The sequence below is a fragment of the Trichoplusia ni genome, chromosome 15 (assembly GCF_003590095.1).
Source record: "Trichoplusia ni isolate ovarian cell line Hi5 chromosome 15, tn1, whole genome shotgun sequence".
In the NCBI taxonomy this organism is placed as follows: domain Eukaryota; kingdom Metazoa; phylum Arthropoda; class Insecta; order Lepidoptera; family Noctuidae; genus Trichoplusia; species Trichoplusia ni.
Genome location: NC_039492.1, coordinates 9153696 through 9161326, shown reverse-complemented (window position 1 = coordinate 9161326; position 7631 = coordinate 9153696).

The following is a 7631-nucleotide window of genomic DNA, read 5'->3' as shown; positions in this document are numbered from 1 at the left end:
TAATACGTATGTTATCTGAGTGACGTTTATCTGGCATATCTTTATCCGAATCGTTTATCAATCAATACTTAGATACACTTGTGTATCAACATTTTATGTTCACGTGTTTTCTGATCGGTGCAACGTGAATATAAATATTTTACAGCGTATGCAAGATGGATATTATTATAATAACAACTTAAACGTATGGATGTGCGAATTGTCTGTTTTAAATCCTTATCACTCTCACTTTAGATTTTCTTTATCGATTTTTTAATGACACTTATGACGTTATGCTTCTTCTTTAATCAATAATCCTTCTGAGTCGATTCTAAGCATCGAGCTTAGCATTGAAATATTTTTCGGAATCGTTTTGGTAACATTCAAATTTTTAAGAAACTTTTTATAAATTGCTATACCCCTAATAATCAAAATGATGGCGTTTTGCTGAAGAGCTAAAAAAGGAGGAGGTGCTCAATTCGTCTGCGTTTTTTTATTATTATGCATGAACCGAATTTATTGCTTTGGACCTTGAGTTGCGATTTCGACCATCGTGGTCTAATAATGCTTATCTGATCCTATACTTTCCGTGTCCAGTCTGAACTCTGAGTCAGCCATTTTCTTCAGTGAGTCTTCGGATAACTGAAAAAGGCATAGAGGAGCCCTAGGAATCTAGGATGCTACACCCCCAAAACACTTGATGACAGAAGATGACTAAACTAATGACAGTTCAAACGGGACTTCTAGATTTATAAGAGCGTTTATTTCTTACGTTAAGGCCTATTGAAATGTCATTTGGCAGAGAAGCAGTCGTTGAGCGTTCATAGGCATTTATATCGTCTAAGAAAGTAGTAGATAGTTACAATTTAAATTGTTGTATATTTTATCTAAACACAGTTAAGGCCATATGGGCATTGTTATGCGATACGTTTCGTATTTAGTTTTCTCGTCTTGTTTAAACAATCATCTAATCACACCTGCTTGTGATTGCCAGGCCCACAGCAAACAGTCGTAAATTGCGCATTTATTACAATTATTACGAGTTACGATATTATTAACTTCGCACATGCTGTGACTTGTTTGCTATACCTATTGAAAAGGTGTTAGCACGTTCTTTTGACTGTTAAATGCTTGATGAGATTACAAAAAATCTTTAAGTTATGCATAATAAGTGGAAATAACAAGTCTCTCTGTATTAAAAAACGTAGCCTTCTGTTAGAGTTTTTTAAATAGTAGCTTATTTTTTACAGGCTTGCTAAAAAAAGATTTAAGATACCTTTGCAGAGAAATCAAATGGTCTCTTCCTTTGCCGTTCACGATAAAATTTACTGATGTTTGACGTTGAATAAAAAAGTTGCCGGAAATTCCCTTCGATCTTCCAAGATAATTTTTGCCATTTACTGGCACTTGAAATATATATATGTATATACATATATATAGATTTTTTGATTTCTTGAAAATTTTCAACACACAAAGCAAATTTTATTTATTAACCTACTTGTTTCTTTATTTTGTCAGAACTAAGAGCGTGCTTTATACCAACGTACCTAAATGTGTTTTTTTATCACAGTCTTGAAAACTCAAATTGAAGTAGCATATTTAAAATCAAGGCAGTCTTCTAACTACAATAAATACCTACCAGAGCAGTAGATAACTGAAAATATTTACATTTACCAATTATACAGCTATTTATAAATTGATACAACTATTTAGACAGGTGTATATGACTCACGTGAGCACAAAGACAGTTTAGACAGGAGTTCTAATTATAGACGAACATTAGTTAAACAATCTCAATTAAACTCCCAATGGTTTGATAAAGTAGATTGCATTGTCTGTTAATTATTTAATTACACTCTATATTTGTACAAATGTATCATTACATATTTGATTTTGTCTCGACTTGTAAGTTTTTGCGTATGAGTATTTCATCACATTTCTGAAGAACATTCGTTTTGCTAATTAGAATTTCTAAAATGGCGTTTCAATCAAACAATTTCATGAGTCATCGAAGTCCATTGCTGGACATAGCCCTTATATTTTATTTCACTGTTTTATACAAACTTTTTATACACATTATAAGCTATTGGTCCTAAAACATTTTAATTTAATTCAAAAAGAGTATTAACCACATCTTCAGCTATATTCATTAAATTTTTCCTTTGCATTCATCACGTCCAGTCAAGTAACTCTTTTCATAGTTTCCATAAATGTTCTATGATCTTAACTTTAAATCTCACTATTAAAACAAAAACAAACTGCGATCGCATTACTACAAATTATCACAGCTTAGTGTTTCCGTGTGGCACTATCATCAAAACGAAAGCTGAGTATTCGCTTAGTAATATTGTTTGGGCAAATGCGAGCTGATAAGGTGAACTTGTGGCGGTCGCGCCCTTGTGCCAGGCCTGGGTGCGGTGGGACCGAGACCACCACATATTAACGCAAAACCGATGCAGTTGAGGGAGCGAGACAACGCTCTGCAAGGCGTATAGCAGCATCTCTCTTCCACAAATGCGACTGTTTTGATTTAGGAGCTCGTGGTAGGTAGACCACGTCGATTATGTCGTTACGCAAAACTGGCCCTTCCGGTGCAAGTGGGTACGGCTGTCCGCAAATAAACTGCCCTCACGAGGTAAAGGTTGTATTCAAGTGCAAGATAAACTATAGCACTGGCTGTTTGGCTTTGTCAAGTTACCGAAGCATGTTCCTAAATTATGATAATTCTATAATATTTTCCTGTAAAAGGCCTCCTTTGACCGTCCTACCTTTCCTGTAATAAACCTCGTTTTCCCATCACACACCTTGACACCTTCCCATCTCTCTCTAATAAGGAACAAGATTGATCTGAATTGATCACCACGTTTGTTAATCACTGATTGGCAATTTCAAAATTAAAAACGAGTATTATCTATAACACATTTATGAAATACTCTTTCTCTCAACCCTTAAAAACCCGTAAAGCTTTTGATGGACAACTTCCCTTAACGATACGAAGCACTATTGGCTGGTGTACGATTAGATAAAGCTTTTTATCTACAAATATTTTGTAGATATGATAACTTTCAAATGTTCTAGCTAGTACAAATTTTACGTAACTTTTTTTAGAGAACAAAGCAAAAAATACATATGAAATAGTAACATTCTAAGCATCCCTTAAGGTAAGTTTATCGCCTGTATCCGCTCAATCAAAATAGTTTAGTATTTCCTGTTCAGTAGTTATTTATTTACGATAAACAAGCATGGCGTCTGTCGAGTGGCTACACAGAGTATTTCCGAACGATGACCGCATCTGGTTTTATTTCCTTCTGGTTTCTTGCAGTCTAGATTCAGTCTCAAGGACTTGTACGTCACTGTAACTGCTATTAACTGAACTGTTGCAATGTTTTTGTAATTGAATTAATTAAAAGTCAACGTATGATCAAAGGACCCGTTGAATTATTTATTAAAACATCTGTTTGGGAGCTTTGTAGCATCTTACGGAGCAGAATAAGGAGAAGCGACCACACCATTCTGAATGTTGTGAAAATCTGAATGGAATTATCTAGATACGTTTATGTTATGTTACTAATTATATGAGTGAATAATTCATAATCGATATTCCTATAATTTCCTTATGATTATGCATAATAATTGGCGTGTATTTATGTATGTATGTAATATAATATAACGATCTTGATTCTTTAGGGCCAAGGGCAAACAAATCAGCGAGTTTTTATCTTGGCAACATTGTACAAGATATTATATATTCAAGGAAAATGCAAAGAAAACCACGGTTTCGTATGCTTGCAAGGAAAATATTAGAACTTAACATTATCTACTGATAAGTGCTTTGGTTAATACATGAAGAAGAAAAGGAAAGGAAGGAGGAAAATAAGTTCTTACAATCAGCAAAAAAGTAAACTAATCTAGCTTATTAATTGATTATGTTAAACTACTTGGTATCGATAAAAAAGAGATTATAGAGACCGGATGTGAAGTCATAATCTTACCAATATTATGAAGAGGTCGTATTTATGAGCTTGTGATATTGTAGTGGATCTCTGAATCAACTGAACTCGATGTCAACGCAGGCAAAGTACCAATATGACTTTTAATAATTATAAGTACTTTCCTAAAATTCTAAGATACTGCTTGGAAACAGTGGAGCAAAAAAAGTGCGATATCCCGGATTCCAAACATTCAACGTGCGAAAACTTGGATTCCTGGAATATGAACGCCAACCCGCAGTGTTGCGTTAGCGTGGTAATCAGGACTTACTTAAACCTTCCCTATATGGGCCTGTGTTCAGCTGTGGGATGTATAGGCTAGTATTATTTGGAATTTAAAGGGTTGTATGCAAACCAAACAAGCACTGAGGGGTTAGCTAGAATAAACGATTCGAATAATGAAAAAATAACCTCCACATTGATAGGGGAAAGTTTTTTTTTTTTTGAAAATTGTACTCATATTAATGTTACATTTTTATGTTACAAATACATCTGCCACTACCAAAAATGTATTTTTGAGACAATATTCAGTCTTTTGAAAAGTTTAATCTCTGTTTGTAAACAAATAACTATTTTGCATACTCATTGTAATTATATTCAAACGAGTAACTTGTGATAATAGTTATGACACGAAGATTATGTAAATAACATTCGATTATGGAAGTAATTATACACTTGCTAGCTAGATCAGGTTTCATACGTGTTTACCAGGGAGTCGAGAAAAGGATAAAACGCAGTTTCATTATAGCTTGGTACCGTTGAGCTCATTAAGATAGGTATTCAGTCTTTCAGGCATTAAAACTGATAGAGAAATTATGGTAAAGGCCATTAATTGAATGGTGTTTAAATAAAATAATACCGCTTTATCTCAATGGAAAAGGGTTTTGCCCCTCAATTTATACATGCGATACTATGTAAGTGTGTGTACGCGTGTACGCTTGTTAGCTCATCATCCCCACGTACCCACGTCCAAACGACTGGACCGATTGCAATGAAAATTGTTGAAGATAGCCGACATTTTGAATCGACATAAAGGCTACTTTTGGTGTTTCTGTTAGGTATACGTAACTGAAATGCAGACGGTCGAACCCGCGAGCGACAGCTAGTGCCCATACAATTATGAACTTGACTGTACGCCAACCAATACATACAGTGTACAAATAAAAATAGTCAAGTCTCTGACAGCATGCATGAATAATACCGACTAGAAGTACGTAAGGAGCTAACTGTTTCTGTAGTTAAGATTAATTTAAGTGAAGTTTTTCCTGCTTCGTTTTAAGAAACACTATTTGTTAAATATTACAAATGCCTGATATTTATGAAGCGTTAGTTCTTGTTACACGTAGCTGAATAGATTTATGTTACACAATTATTTATTACAGTTTTGCTTTGATATTTATTTTACTGGATATTAAAAATACATTTTGGAAAGGTAATATAAAACTAACTAACTAAACAAAAATAGTAAAAAAATAAATGACTAAGGGCCTATAAAAGGACAACTAAAAAAGTTTATTTCACCATAAGTTTATAACTTTGGTTGGTTTTTATAAAAGGGTTCAATATTCCTTTGAAATAAAACGAATAAATAAAGTCGTATGTATTATATGTATATAGCTAATCGTATATATATTACCGTTGTATAACTAAATACTTTTGCTATCGTTTGGGAACCATTTCATTTGTCCATGCTTCGCTACACTGGTACACTGAATAATGCCTTAGATAAGAGAAATATTTTGTTTTAGTTCCACTTGAGCAAGTCAACGAGGTTATTGTGAATGGGTATTTAGATTAAACGTTTTACATAAGGAAACATGTTTCGATTTTGGAGGTAAACCTTTAATTATGCCGTAGTGAAGTGGCGGAAGAAAGAGAGATGTTGTTTTACGCGTATAGCGCTGTCTCTTTTCCAGAACTGCATCAGTAATGTTATAGGAGGTAGTGGTAGACCCCTAGGGCATTTAATGAGAAAATTAGAATGCATTTGTTCTTTCATTCCTTGTTGTCTTTGCACCCTCACAATTTACATGTTGTAAGGATAGGTGTTGTGTGTAAAGGTCACATTAATCTAAAAAAATATTTTAAATATTTGCTAAAAATATAATTAAATAAAAACTGAAAGTCCATATTCAAGTTATGAGCGATATTTATTATTGATTGTTTAATAATCTTGCATTACTTTTGACCATTGGTCCCCGTAATAAGGACAATATAAATTAACTCAATACTTCTTACTCAAACCCATTGGATTACAACAACGACGCTGGCAAAGTTTAATTTAAATATATAAATATTTTTGTTTACTATTTCGAGGAATTTTGGCCGATGTCCGAGGGCCTTGGAATTAGTTATCACTTCCAACTGATCAGAAAGTTCAATATCCTCTCGAATGCCCATGAAATTATCGACAAGAGACTAATTAAGAGGCAAAACAAACCTTTTAGTGTAAAAATAAATTTTACTATCTTTGATGAACTAATGACTCCTAGTTATGTAGATAAACAACACGCATAGGTACTTAGAAACAGATTTGGTTCTATTTTTGATTTTGAAATCAAAACCGAAAGAGTTCCGAGTCTTGATGCAACCGTGCATGTGACTTGAAGGTTTATGGTACCTCCGCGACAGAAGAATGAAAATCCTTATTGCGGAAGTCCGTTTTTGAAACCCGGTATCGAATAGCGTTTCTGTGTTACAAGTATCGTTAGCAGTCGATCGATAATAAATGAGGTAATTTCAGCCACTGCATAAATTAGCGCTAGTGTCGACTTCCTGAGTACTAACTCCTTTGAAACAGAATTCGAGTCTACAGTGGACAGACGTAATGTTGGCAGGTGAAGAATCGTGGCAAAGGTAAGGAAAAAATAGGTAAGTAGGAAAAGGAGAAGGAAAAGTTAGTAAGTACGTTTGTTGTCCCGTTGCCCAATAGATGCCAGAGCCAGATGCCCAATAGCATGGAACGACGATGCAAAAGAAACGAGACATCGCTATCAGAAGTGGAGTACGACGTCTCGCTTCTTTATAGACAATAGTCCTAGTTTAAAAACTCTTAATACGGACTCTTTTTATTAAACTTGTTTGATATCTAGAATACGTCGATACCTGCCAGTTGTTAAATAATTATGACCTCAGGGTAAGAGATTAAACTTTGTTGTATCTATTAAAGCTGTTCACTATAATTATTTTCAACTAACCCTATATATCTTTAAAGTAACCAGATTTACAACCAAGAATAAGCAGTAGTTGTAAAAAATAATTATTACAGGCCGATTACAATGTAGTCGTTTTAGAAAGTATCTATGGCGGATTTTTTTTGGGTAGCAGGTAGCATGTATACTTTTTGTTTTGCCCTGAAAAAAGCTTTAAGGTTTTACGTAGGTATGTGTAAGTATAAGATTTTAGAATGATTTAATCTTTCTTTGATAAGTTAATAATTAGATACCTATAAATAAACATAGCTATTTACTAAAAGAGGTAGACCCTATACCTTAAAGTAATAATATTATTTTTGTGGAAGCGTGACAGCACAATACGCGACGTAGATGAGCATCTCTCTTCTGCCCACGCAATAGGCTCCAAGAATCAAGTAGGCACTTATTACTAGCTCTATTAAAACAGTAACTTCTTTAGCCTTTAAAACAAAAAACCTACATTTTTAAG